Source organism: Tamandua tetradactyla, chromosome 2, assembly GCF_023851605.1.
Source record: "Tamandua tetradactyla isolate mTamTet1 chromosome 2, mTamTet1.pri, whole genome shotgun sequence".
Taxonomy (NCBI): Eukaryota; Metazoa; Chordata; class Mammalia; order Pilosa; family Myrmecophagidae; genus Tamandua; species Tamandua tetradactyla.
In genome coordinates, this window is record NC_135328.1 from 193,353,249 (window position 1) to 193,366,028 (window position 12,780).

At 41.6% G+C, this 12,780-nt stretch overlaps 1 protein-coding gene, 1 long non-coding RNA gene and 1 other non-coding gene across 3 annotated transcripts in view; 2 read left to right on the plus strand and 1 right to left on the minus strand.

Moving 5' to 3' along the window:
• The window catches only part of ZBTB8A (zinc finger and BTB domain containing 8A), a 105,974-nt gene extending 95,327 nt beyond the window's left edge, over positions 1 to 10,647 (minus strand). The window contains exon 1 of the mRNA XM_077150459.1: positions 10,256 to 10,647. The gene's annotated coding sequence lies outside the window, so the exon portion shown is untranslated. The remainder of the gene's footprint in view (positions 1 to 10,255) is intronic.
• Positions 2,150 to 2,256, plus strand: LOC143675138 (U6 spliceosomal RNA). The gene has a single exon (XR_013171382.1). It is a non-coding gene; the product is annotated as a U6 spliceosomal RNA (small nuclear RNA).
• Positions 10,262 to 12,780, plus strand: part of LOC143674571 (uncharacterized) — an 88,305-nt gene continuing 85,786 nt past the window's right edge. The window contains exon 1 of the long non-coding RNA XR_013171115.1: positions 10,262 to 10,393. This is a non-coding gene — a long non-coding RNA (uncharacterized LOC143674571). The remainder of the gene's footprint in view (positions 10,394 to 12,780) is intronic.

A 12,780-nucleotide genomic window follows, 5' to 3' on the forward strand; every position in this document is an offset into this window, starting at 1 on the left:
GAAAACAATTCCATTCACAATAGCTCCTAAAGAATAAAATAACTAAAAATAAATTTAACCAAGGAGGTAAAGGACTTGAACACTGAAAACTACAAAACACTGCTAAAAGAAATTAAAGAAGACCTAAATAAATGGCAAGACATCCATATTCAAAATGGAGAGACAACATTATTCAAGACGTCAATACTTCCTAAAATGATCCACAGATTCAATGAAAAACCTTTCAAAATTTCAGAAGCCTTTTTTTTTTTCTGAAATGGAAATGCCAATCTTCAAATTCATATGGAAATGAGGGCACCCTGAATAGCCAAATCAAAGGAAGAACAAAGTTGAAGGTCTCACACTTTCTGATTTCAAAACTTACTACATAGTCACAGTACTCAAACCACACAACAGTATTGGCATAAAGATGACATATACACTGTGATGGTTAGGTTCATGTGTCAACTTGGCCAGATGATAGTGCCCACTTGCCTGGTCAATCAAACACTGGTCTATCTATTACCGTGAGAACATTTCATGGACTTAAATCATAAGCATGCTGATTACATTTATGGCTGATTACATCTGCAGTCTACTTATGTGTCTCCCCCAAGTGTTTAATCAGTTGACAGCTTTAAAGGAGAAGTCAGAAGAGAGAGTCTCCCTCTCTCGACTTCAGTCAGACAGTCTCTCCTGGGGAATTCATCAAGGGCCTTCATCAGAGTTGCTGACTCATGGCCTGCCCTTGGAATGTGCACTTGTGCAGCTCCACAGATGCGTAAGACACTTTTATAAAATCTCATATTTACAGATATCTCCTGTTGGTTCTGTTTCCCTAGAGAACCCTAATATATAGTATATCTATATATGGAATAGAATCGAGAGTTCAGAAATAAACCCATACAGGTCTAATGAACAATTTTTCACAAGAGTGCCAAGTACATTAATTTAAAAGAATGGTCCCTTTAACACATGATATTGGAAAAACCGGATATTCACTTGCAAAATAATTTTGTACCATCTGCAAAAATTAACTCTAAATTGATTAAGGACCTAAACGTAAGTGCTAAAACCATAAAACTCTTAGAAGGAAACAGATAGGACCCTTTAAAACTTTGTATTTGGTAATGATTTATTCGATATGACACCAAAAGCACAAGCAACAAAAGAAAAAACAGGTAAAATGGACTTCATCAAAATTAAAAACTTTTGAACATCAAAGGACACTTTCATGGAAGTGAAAAAGCCTACGGAATGGGAGAAAATAATTGCTAACTATATATCTGATAAAGGTTTAATAGCCACAATTTATATATATATAATATCCACAGTTTATATATATATAAACTCATACAACTCAACAACAAAAGAAAAATGAATAGACAAAGGACTTGAACAGACATTTCTCTAAAGGAGATTCATAAGTAGGCAATAAATACATGAGAAGATGTTCAACATCAATCACAATGAGACAATGCTTTACATCTACTACCATTGCTATTATTAAAAAAAAAAGAAAGAAAATAATGAGGAAAACTGGTATCACACATGGTTGGTGGCATTGTAAAATGGTTCAGCCACTATGGAAATCAGTTTGGCAGATCCACAAAAAACTAAACATGGAATTACCATAACCCAGCAATCCCACTTCTGGGTATGTACCCAAAAGAACTGAAAGCAGGGACTTGAACTGATATTTGCACACCAGTGTTTATAGCAGCATTGTTCACAATAGCCAAAAGGTGGAAGAAACCCAAGTTTCTATTAACAGATAAATGGATAAACAAATTGTGGGATATGCACACAAAGGAATTCAGCCATAAAAAGATATTCAAGCTACAAAATGGATGAACCTTGAAGATACAATTTTAAGTAAAATAAGCCAGATACAAAAAGACAAATATTAGATGACCACTTATATGAAATACCTAGCATAAGCAAATTTATAGAGACAAATAGCAGATTATAGGTTACCAAGGGCCAGGGATGGACGTGAATTATAGATTAACGGGTGCAGATTTTTGTTTGAGGTAATGAAAAAGTTGGGGTAATAGATATTGGTAATGGTAGTACAACATTGTGAATGTAATTAATGCCAAAAATGGCTAAAATGGGAAATTTTGAGTTGTATATGTTATTATAATACAACATTCAAAAAAAAATTAGTGTGTTTGCTTCAGTAGCACATATACTAAAATTGGAATGATACAGAGAAGATTAGCATGGCCCCTGCGCAAGGATGACACGCAAATTTGTGAAGCATTCCATATTTTTTTAACTAGTTCCAAAAAAAAAAATTAGTAAAGCAAATGTACCAACTAGCCATTCATGCAGAAGCCCGTATTCTGGTAACTCTGTTGGAAACATCACTGACCTAGAGGTTTACAAAAAAATTTCTGAGCAGCAACCAATAAAGAAAATAGCCAAGATGATCTGAGTATTCCATAAAACGCAATGTGGTTCCCTTCCATGATTGGCAAAGGTTTTGGAAAATCAAGTCCTACCATCCTTACAGCTGGGAAGCATGGAAGAAATGAGAAGTTTAAGTGAAATGGACAAAAGGAAGCTGAAAGCAAAAGTTGATAAAAGGTAGGAAGCAGCAAAACTCTTGGGAGTGGGTTATCTACACTTTTTAAGTTTTACATTTAAGGTACAGTAAATAATAGAATTGGCTATGAAAGGATTTTAAAAGACACCAGTCATTAAAAGAGTGGGATTGAATTTAGAAATAAATTAGGATTTTGCAGTTGAAGAAAAGGAACAAAATTAATAGTTCTTTGGGAACTCTTTGCCACACTAAAAGTCCATCCAGCACGTAACTAGCCCTAATGTGCTGGGAGGGCACCCAAAAGAGCGTATTTACTTTGACAGCTTTACAAGGCATCATTATTTCAACACTGCCACTTCAAGAGCATGCTCTCCAGTACTGTCAGTGTGCTGGGTATGTACAGTGGCAAGTAAAATGATTTTTATGGCTTTTTAGGGAGAATAATTCCTGAACATAGTCTGTGCCCTAAATAATTTCTACATATTAACAGATTGTCCTATTTAGGGATAACCATCAAATTCTGCCCTAGTAGGTATAAGCTGGAGAAGATCTGTGTATTAGCGTTCAGCACCTGCCTATTCTGCAGGGCCTGGAAAAGAAAAAGCACATTTCTCAGACCCCTTTACAGGTAAACCCCACTATGTGAAATGGGGTTCATCAATTAGCTGAGATCTGGAAGGCAGAAACGTGGCAGGCACCATGTTTCTGCTGTCTTGGGTGAGTGCTGGCATACACAATTGTGGAAACACTGGGTTTTTCTGAAACAGTATTCTAGGGTCAAGAGCTTCATGGCTGTTGAGAGACAAATGCAGTGAGACAGCAGTCCCTAGATGGTGAGTGTTGAGGGACAGCGTGGGATAGAAGATTTTTGACTTGTTGAATTGAAGCCAGCATTATCACCTGGAGTTCAAGCAGTGCCGTGAGAGTCTCCTGTTCAACTGCCCTGAAGGGCCCATTTGACAGTCTTGCTCTGGGAATAATTTCTTAAGGCCTAGACTGGAGCCACTCTTCCCAGCCCTTCCAGTGATTTTTTAAAAACACTTTTTTATTGTGAAATATAACATATATACAAAAAAGCAATAAATTTTGAAGTACACTGTAGCAAGTAGTTATAGAAGAGATTTCAGAGTATGGTATGGTTACAGTTCCACAAATTCAGATTTTCCTTCTAGCTGCTCCAGGACAGTGGAAACTAAAAGAAATATCAATATAATGATGCAGCAGTCATACTCATTTGTTAAATCCTATCTTCTCTGTTACAATTCCTCCTTCTCCTTTGATCCTGCTCCCAATCATGAGGGGTATTTGGACTCTGCCCATTCTAACTTTTTCATGTTGGAAAGGGCTGTCGAAAATATGAGATAAGGGGATGGAATTAGTTGATCTTCTGGAGAGGTTGTCCCTCTGGGTTTCAGGACTTACCTGACCTAGGAACCATCCGGAGGTTGTAGGTTTCTGAAAAGTAATCTTAGTGCATGAAACTTTTGTAGAAGCTCAGAGTCCTAGAAGTTCCTTAGAGTTAACAGGAATGGCTTTGGTTGGGGTTTGGCAAACTATGGTAATTAGCAAATGTAGCTGAAGCTTGCATAAGAGGAGCCTCTAGAGTAACCTCTGACTCTATTTGAACTCTCTCAGCCACTGATACCTTATTTTGTTACAATTTATTTTCCCCCTTTTGGTCAGGAAGGTATTGTTGATCCAATGGTGCCAGGGCCAGGCTCATCCCTGAAAGTCATGTCCCATGCTGCCATAGAAACTTTCACCCCTGGATGTCATGTCCCACATAGGGGTGAAGGTAATGATTTTACATGCAGATTTGGGCTTAGAGAGAGAGAGGTTACATCTATACGAGAGGTTTTCCCTTCCAGTGATTTTTGTAAGCACTCAATCCCCTTTATTAAATTCTTTTCTGCTTAAAATATTAGAGTGGTTTCTCTTTTCTCCAATTGGACCCAGATAATAGATCAGTACATCATTTGCTTCAACATTTAAGCAAAAGGGCCAATTGAATAGTCTGTTTTTGAAAGACTGCATCAGGTAGCGTGTGCTGGTATACGAGCTCTGGAGCCAGAGTACCTAGGTGCAAATTCTAGCTCTGCCCCTGTTGGGTGACATGGAAAGTTAACCTCCCTGTGCCTCAATTTCTTCATCTGTAAAATAGGAATAGTAATAGTACCTCAATAATATTTATTGAGCATCTACTCTTTGCCAGACCCTCTACTAGGCCCTGGGAAGATAAAGATGAAGAAGATGCAGTCAAAAGTCAGGGCCCTCAAGCAGCTCAGTGCCCATCAGAACAGAAAGTCAGAAAAAGAGAAAAAGAGAAAGACAGGAGAGAGAGAGAGAGTTTTAACCAGTTACAATACAATGAACTAAACACTTTAGTAGAAGGTAATTTTAAAACCAACAAAGACTGTACCTGGGAGTGTCTGGAAAGGTTTCCGAACGGCAGTGACATGTGAGTTAGGTCTTGAAAGAAGAATAGAAGATGAAAAACAAGAAGGCAAAGGGCATTTCAGACAGGGTACCAAGTGTAAAGGCACAGACAAAGGTCTTGAACATTATGTTCTCTTTGGGGATGACAAAAAGTTTGCTATGGCTAGAGACAGAGGGCCTCTGGAGAGAGAATGGAAGATGAAACTGAAAAGGATGTAGGAGACAGACCCTGACACCTTTCCATCTGAATAATACAACTTACATAGGTTCTGGGGCACTTCTGAAGAACTTTACAAAGAGTGACATGATTATAGGTTTAGCTTTGTGAGTTAGGCAAGTTGCTTATCTTTAAGCATCAGTTTCCTCTTTGTAAAATGAGGATATTGACTGTTGAGAGGCTGTAAGGAATTCTCTTAAGAGAATTAAATAAGGTAACAGCTAAGGCAAATACGATTAAATAAGAGAAACAGCAATAAGCCCTTGAAAAGATGTTCAACGTCATTAGTCATTAGGGCAATGTAAGTCAAAACTGCCATGAGCTACCACTTCACACTCAGTAGGATAACAACGATAACAACAACAATAATAAAATTAAACAAAGAAAATAACAAATGTTAGTGAGGATGCAGAGAACTCGAATTGTCATACATTAATGATGGGAGTGTAAAATGGTACAGTCATTTTGGAAAACAGTTTGGCAGTCCCTCAGAAAATTAAACAAAGAGTTACCGCAAGACCTAGCAATTCCACTCCTAATTATATAGTCAAGAAAAATAAAAACACGTCCACACAAACACTTGTACATGAATGTTCATAGCAGTACTATCCACAATAGTAAAAAAACAACCCAAATGTCCATCAACTGATGAATGGATAAACAAAACATTATCAACAGCAACAGTAGTAATTTCAGGGTTATAAGATAGTGGAACGTTATTCAGCCATAAAAGAGCATGAAGTACCAGTAACATGCTACGACATGGATGAACCTTGAAAACATTATGCTAAGTGAAAAAGTCAGACACAAGACCATATATTGTATGATGCCGTTTATATGAAATGTCCATAATGGGCAGATCCATAAAGACAGAGAGCAGATTAGTAGCTGCTAGGGGTTAGGGGGATGTAGGAATGGGAGTGACAGTTAATGATTAAGGGTTTATTTATGGGGTGGTGAAAATGTTCTGAAATTAGATGATGGTAATGATTGTGCAACTTTATAAATACACTAAAAACCACTGAATTATATACTTTTTTTTTTCACATGGGCAGGCACCAGGAATCGAACCTGGGTCTCTGGCATGGCAGGCTGAATTGTACACTTTAAAAAGATGAACTATGGTATGTGAGTTATATTTCTTATAACATATGGATTATTTTGGAATTAAAACTACATATAAATAGCTCATATTTGAAAGCTTATTATATTAGCAGGCACCATGTTAAGTGCTTTACACTCATTGTCTTATTTCAGCTTTCACAATAGTCCCATGAGGTAGGTAACTACCTGCAATCCCCATTGTATGGATAAAAAACTGAGGCATAGAGGTATTAAAAAATGAAAATCTCCCCCAAGATTGCACAATAATCAAATGAACAGAGAATGGACTTCAGGCAGACTGACCCTAAAATCAGCACTCCTAAGTCCAACACTCTTCTGTCTTTCACACTGTAAGCAAAATACCTAGTACAATGGCTGGCAGCAGGGTAGGAGTCCATAAATGTTGGATATCATTGTTATATTTTTTAATTAAAAAATATATAACAACAGACACAATTATTCTTAACATATGATCATTCATTCTACATATATAATCAGTAATTCACAATATCATCACATAGTTGCATATTCATCATCACGAGCATTTCTTAGAACATTTGCATCAATTCAGAAAAAGAAATAAAAAGACAACAGAAAAAAATTCATACATACCATACCTCTTAACCCTCCCTTTCCTTGATCACTAGCATTTCCATCTACTAAATATATTTTAACATTTGGTTCCCCTATTTATTTTTATGCTGTATGTTTTACTCTTCTGTTGATAAGGTAGATAAAACGAGCATCAGACACAAGGTTTTCACAACCACACAGTCACATTGTAAAAGCTAAGATATCATTGTTATGATCTTCCTATTTGCACACCCAAAAGAAAACCAGTGACAGCATGGAGAGTAGGTAACGATGGGAGAGGCAGGGGCCAGGGGACAGAGTTAAAGGCTTACTGCAATTGTCAAAGCAAGAAATGGCAAGGATGTGGACAAGACAGTGGCAGGGAGGACAGAGAAAGGAGCTGAAGCCAGGAACTAGTTTCAAGAAAATACGAGTTGTCCTATAAATTAGAGTCAGTTACAACTTGACAGCATTTACATCTACATGACACCAACATAACTTATATTCGAAAAAATCCTCTTGAGCCATCAGAAAGGTTTAAGTTATTTTCAGAATATGTGATTTATGAAATCATGGAAATGGGTAATATGTTTCAGGTTTTCTTCTTTCAGTAGGTTGACCTTATACGTTGAAACAAGAAGTCAGGCTAATTCATGTGGGATATCCAAAATTCCACTGGAAATAATTTAAATGTCTGTAAGAGTTAAATATCTATCACAGTCTTAAGACTGTGAAAGAATTCAAGATTCTTGTCAAGTCCAAAGATCTTTAAGAATGGATGGAGGGTGTATGGTTGATTCAGTGGTAGAATGCTCACCTTTCATATGCGAGACCCGAGTTCGATTCCTGGACAACGTATCCCCCCTCCCCCCAAAAGGAAAAAGAGTAGATGAAAAACACAATTGCATACTTCAGGAACCCTTAAGTTCAAAAGTCTTTGGAATAGAAGGAAAAGACATGTATTTCCATGACTAGACAAAAGACTTAGGTAACAATAACTTGATTTTAAAAGGCTGTGGGCTATAAGACTATTTCTTTTAAGATATACAGTCATTAACTTAAAACTTGGTGTATCTCATTGGGGTTACCAGAAAGAATCCAGGTAAAAATCTCTGGGTGATAAGGAACTTCAATGAACTGGAATAGTAATTATATTCTTTGGTGGGTAAATATCTTTTAACCCTGGAAAGATTTAGAATTTAGAATGAAGAATAAAACTGATTTAAGAAAATCAAAATCGTAGTGGGGAAAGCTTCATTGAGAAGAGGATTTCTGAGTAAAGTCCTAAGGAAGAGAGGTGTGTGTGTGTGAGAGAGAAAAAGGGGGGGGGGGGGGAGCGTCCTGTGGCTATCTGCAGGAAGTGAGTTCCAGACAGATGGAACAGCCAATGCAAAGACAGGTTGGAGGAACCTCAGCGAGGGATGGTGAAAGCAGGGGAAGATGAAGTCAGAAAGGGAGGGCGCATTGTGGGGGTGGAACGTGTGAGACCAACTGTAGGGCCTTGTAGACTACTGAGAGGGCTTTTAATCTGCGTGAAACTGGGAGCCACTCACAGTTTTGAACAGAGAAGTGACAAAAATTTCCCTCAAAGGCATCAAAAAATTGTCAAATCCTTCAAGTATTATAAACATACCATGATGCCACTGAGTTAAGTGTATTAGATAGAAATTGTTTTATCTAGAAAATAAGATTTAAATGATATAGGATGAATCAGGTATCACAAAATTTTTACCGGGCCCAAGCTATTACACACAGCAACTCTGGTGATGGAAGGGCTACGGGTTAAGGAGTGCTTGCAGGCGTCTTTGTTAGGTGGGAAGTTTAAATGGCCAGCTCCTTGGATGGTGCACCCATACGTGGCCCCCTGCTGACGTTTTACAGCAGCTGACTCCTCACACGTGCCCACCTGAGGAGGAATCTCAGGAAAGACGAGATCTGATCCCTGCTTACCAGTGAAGGGCTCTGACTCAGGGGGCCAGAGAAGCCCATTCCTTTGCTGAGGATTCTATACTGATGAAGATGTTAAGATGTGACCAACTCGCCCTTCTAGAAGGCTGGGCTGGCAGTGCCGGCGGAGGGAAAGCAGAGGTGGGGAACAGAAGGCAGGGCCCTTTGGAAAGTTGCCCTCATTCGCCTCCTGGCCTAGGAGTGAAACTGGGCGCGTAAAGCATCTGGAAAATGGAATAACCATCAGCATGACTGGGAGACTGAAATTAAGTGAAACAATTCGATTTATTCTGCAAAACCAGGAAAGAGGTGATACTGACGTGTTTGGTTCTAAGCCTGCTAAGTACTGACGTGCGTAGTTAAAAGCCCGCTGTGATTCCGCCGCTTCCACACCGTCTTGGAAAGATGTGGACTCTGGCTATTGGCAGGATCAATGCGAGCATTTGCTGAAGAAGGGGCCAAACCGCTGACCAATTTACAAAAAGGACCTAAGTAGAAGATGTGTATGTATGATTCCGTCATAAAACAAATACTTATAAGCTCAGCATTTGTTAGGTACAGTAAGTCTGCCTTCGGTTCTAAGCCCAGATCTGTCGCAACATGTCACAAAACCAGAGGATGGTGGATGTTAGGAGAAACTCGGGCTGCAGCCTGGGAGCCACCCTCTGGAGTCAGTGCCCGAGGCCGCGCGGGGAGAAGCCCTGAACCCCCGCCCCACCCGCACCCGCGCCCGCGCCCCGCGCCACCCCATTGGGCGGGCTGCCCGCCACTCAGCCGCATAGCCTGTGCCCGGCTGGCCGCCAACCCTCGGGGAGTCGGCGGCGCCCGACGGCTCCAGACACGCCCGGCACGGTCCCCGCACCGCTTCCTCGCCGCCGCCAGGAGGCTCCGCGCGCCTTCCCGCCTTTCCCCGCGCCGCGGCCCGGCGGGGCGGCGAGGCGGGCGCCGCGCTCGGCGGGGGCGGCAGGGCGCGGACGGCGACGGCGCGGCCATTGTCCCGCAGCCCCTCCCGGGCGCGCAGGCGGGGCTGCCTGCCGGGCACAGAGACCCGGCCGGGCGCGGGCCGGGGTGGTCACGGTAGCTGGTGCGCCCCGGCGCCGCCCGTCTCTCCCCGCGGACCGCCCGGGCGCCGCCCTGAGGCTGTGTCCTCCGCCCCCATCTTTCCGCGTCCCCTTTGTGACCGTCACCAGCCCCTCAGAGCCGGTGGCGGCCCCCGCTTCGCCCGGGGCTGCAAATGGCGCCCGCTCGCCTCTGCGCCTCTAGCCTCCCGCCGCTTTTCTGGCAGGGAACGTCTGAGGGCGGCGTGCCCTGGGCCCGCATCCCACCGCCGGGGCGGTCAGAGCCCGCCGGGCCGGCGGCGCCTCCGCCCGCAGCTAGGCTCGCGGGCCCGGCCGGGACAGCCCCGACGCCCCGCCCGCCCTCCGCCCGCGCCGCGCGCAGCCACTTACCGCGGGGCCGTGGCGCACCGGCGGGTCGCGCTCGCGGGCCGATGGAGGATTCCTGGTTCTCGGCAGGGGTAATACCCCCTTTCGAAGCCGTTCCTTTGCGCCCTAAAACAAGTAGCCCCAACGTGAGAGAAACAAAAGGTATTTGCTGACGTGGGCGTTGGACAGAAACGCCCGAGGGCTGGGGACACAATTAAAGGGGCAACGCACAGATTTCAGGCACCAACCAGCAGCTTCGCCCACTCCCCCTGTCCTTGCCTACACCCCGCTGCACCCTCCAGAGGCACTGGGGCGCCCAGATTCCCTAGCAGTTGACTGCGGAATCATTATATAGTCAGGAGCTTAAATTTAAAATTGTAGTTTACGTTGGGAAAGGCGCCTCCGGAGGGCAGAAGGGCTGGATTTCTAGGATCTGGGGAATTTGGTTTAGGAAAGAGGGAGGGACTTAGGCGTGCCCACAATTACTGTATAAGTACATGTGACATTATTGTACTTAAGTTTAGCAACGTCAAAAATAAAAGCTTTTCACAGAATTTTCTTTATTAGAGCAGTTATTTTACTCGGAGATAACCTTTTCTAAACCTCTATAGGTCACAAGTATTTCATTTAAAGAGGAAAAACCAGACAGGCTGAAATAAGAGAACATAATTCTTAGTTAAGTTCAGAGAAAATATACAATTAGTAAAGATAGCATGTCTTTTGTTTTCAAATACATTCATTGCCCATCAAACCCGACAAATTTATGTCTCTAATGTTTAGGGTATAGGCATCAGGATATACATTTGCTAAAATAGTAATTCACTTAATTTTCATGTAACTGTAGAAGCATTAGTTTTAGAAACTAAATTAGTTGTCTAGTCCTTTTATTGGGGTCAAGTACTGAAAAGAACTGTATTATAGTAAAAGTGAAAAAAAAAAGACCCAATTTCAAAACACATTTAGCTTTTGAATGGGTTCTTTTCTACGTTATAATCAATCATGTTGGACAAAGTTTATTACTTTGGTTTTATCAGTAATTAGCTATGTATTTTGAAGATCATACCCTTTGCAGAAAGGATGAAAAATATTCAACTATCTCTTAATGTCCCTACTGTATTGTTCCAGAGGTGTGTTGCTATTTAGTTTTAGAAAAGTGAAAACGTTTGAAAACCATCAGATATCAGGCTCTGCAAGCACTCATATTGAGAAATCTCCCAGAAATACCTGGACATTGTCATAACAGAAGGTTTCATTTTAGCCTCAGTTAATTAAAACATGGGACAGAGTTATACCAATATGTTTCTCAAAAGAGCACATAAGATCAGTGACAAACTTGATTATAAAGAGAAGTAATGGGAGCTTATCATTCCACTGGTTAAGGGAGAAGTGAGAAGAAAGAGCTGTGAAGCTAGTCTCCCTGAAAGTGAAACTGGAAGATCCAGTAGGTCCAAGGGAGCTCAGGGCATCAGATTTTTTTCCTTCACCTTCACCCTCCCAGCTGCAGGAGTTCATGCTTCTCTTTGCTGGTGCTCCACCATTAACCAACACATATTCTCTTATGCTTTTCATTTCTTTTTCCTTTCTGTCTTTGGTTCTGGGTTGTGTATGTGTATCTTCAGTGCTAATTCTTGAGGGAGATAACTCATTCCAATATTAACCTATTTATTTAGCACCTACGATGGGTAAATGTTCTGTGAATGCAATGGTGAGCAAAAGATAGACCTGGTCCCTGCCTTCATGGGACTTGCAGTCTAGTGGGGAAAACAGATGGCCACATACACGTATCATTCAAAACTTTGATAAATCATGAAGGAAAGACATCTGGAAAGATTCATAGGTCTTCCATATGAGTATATGGAAGACATGGGGACTTCTGTGGAGCAGTAAGGTTTAGGGCGGCTTCCTTGAAGAAGTGATTTAGATGAGAAATCTGAAGTAGGAATTAATAGACAAAGGTGGGATTAGTAGGGAGCATTCCAGATAGAAGGAATAAAATGTAAAAAGGTGCTTGGTAGAAAGGAGCATGATATAAAAAGCACATGAGGCTGGAGTGCAGAGTGAGAGTGGTGAGAGATGAGGTGGAAGAGGTAAGCAGGTACCAGTCCATGCAGGGTTTTGTAAGCCATGTTAAGAATTATGGAAGTTCCTGATGTTCGTTAAGCTGAGTGGGGAATGTGTGACATGATGAGAAAAGCCTTTTGAAAAATGGCTGTGGCTATAGTGGGGAGAATAGATTTAGAGGAAGGGAAGAGTAGATTGCAGTGGTCCAGCTAAGAAAAGATGGATCTGGACCTAGAGAAGTGGAAGAGGTATAAATATTAGAAATAATAAGTCAGCTATGGGAACTAAAGGAGAAGGAAGCATTGAAAACAACTCCCAGCCCTTCGACTTGTGCTATTGGATCAATGGTGGCCCCATTCACTGTGAGAGAAAAGACTAGAAGAGGATCAAGGTTGTGTGTGTGTGTGTGGTAGAGTAGGAAGACAACAGTGATTATAAATTCATCTTGAACATGTTGAGGTTGAGATGTCTTTGAGACAGTCGGTTGG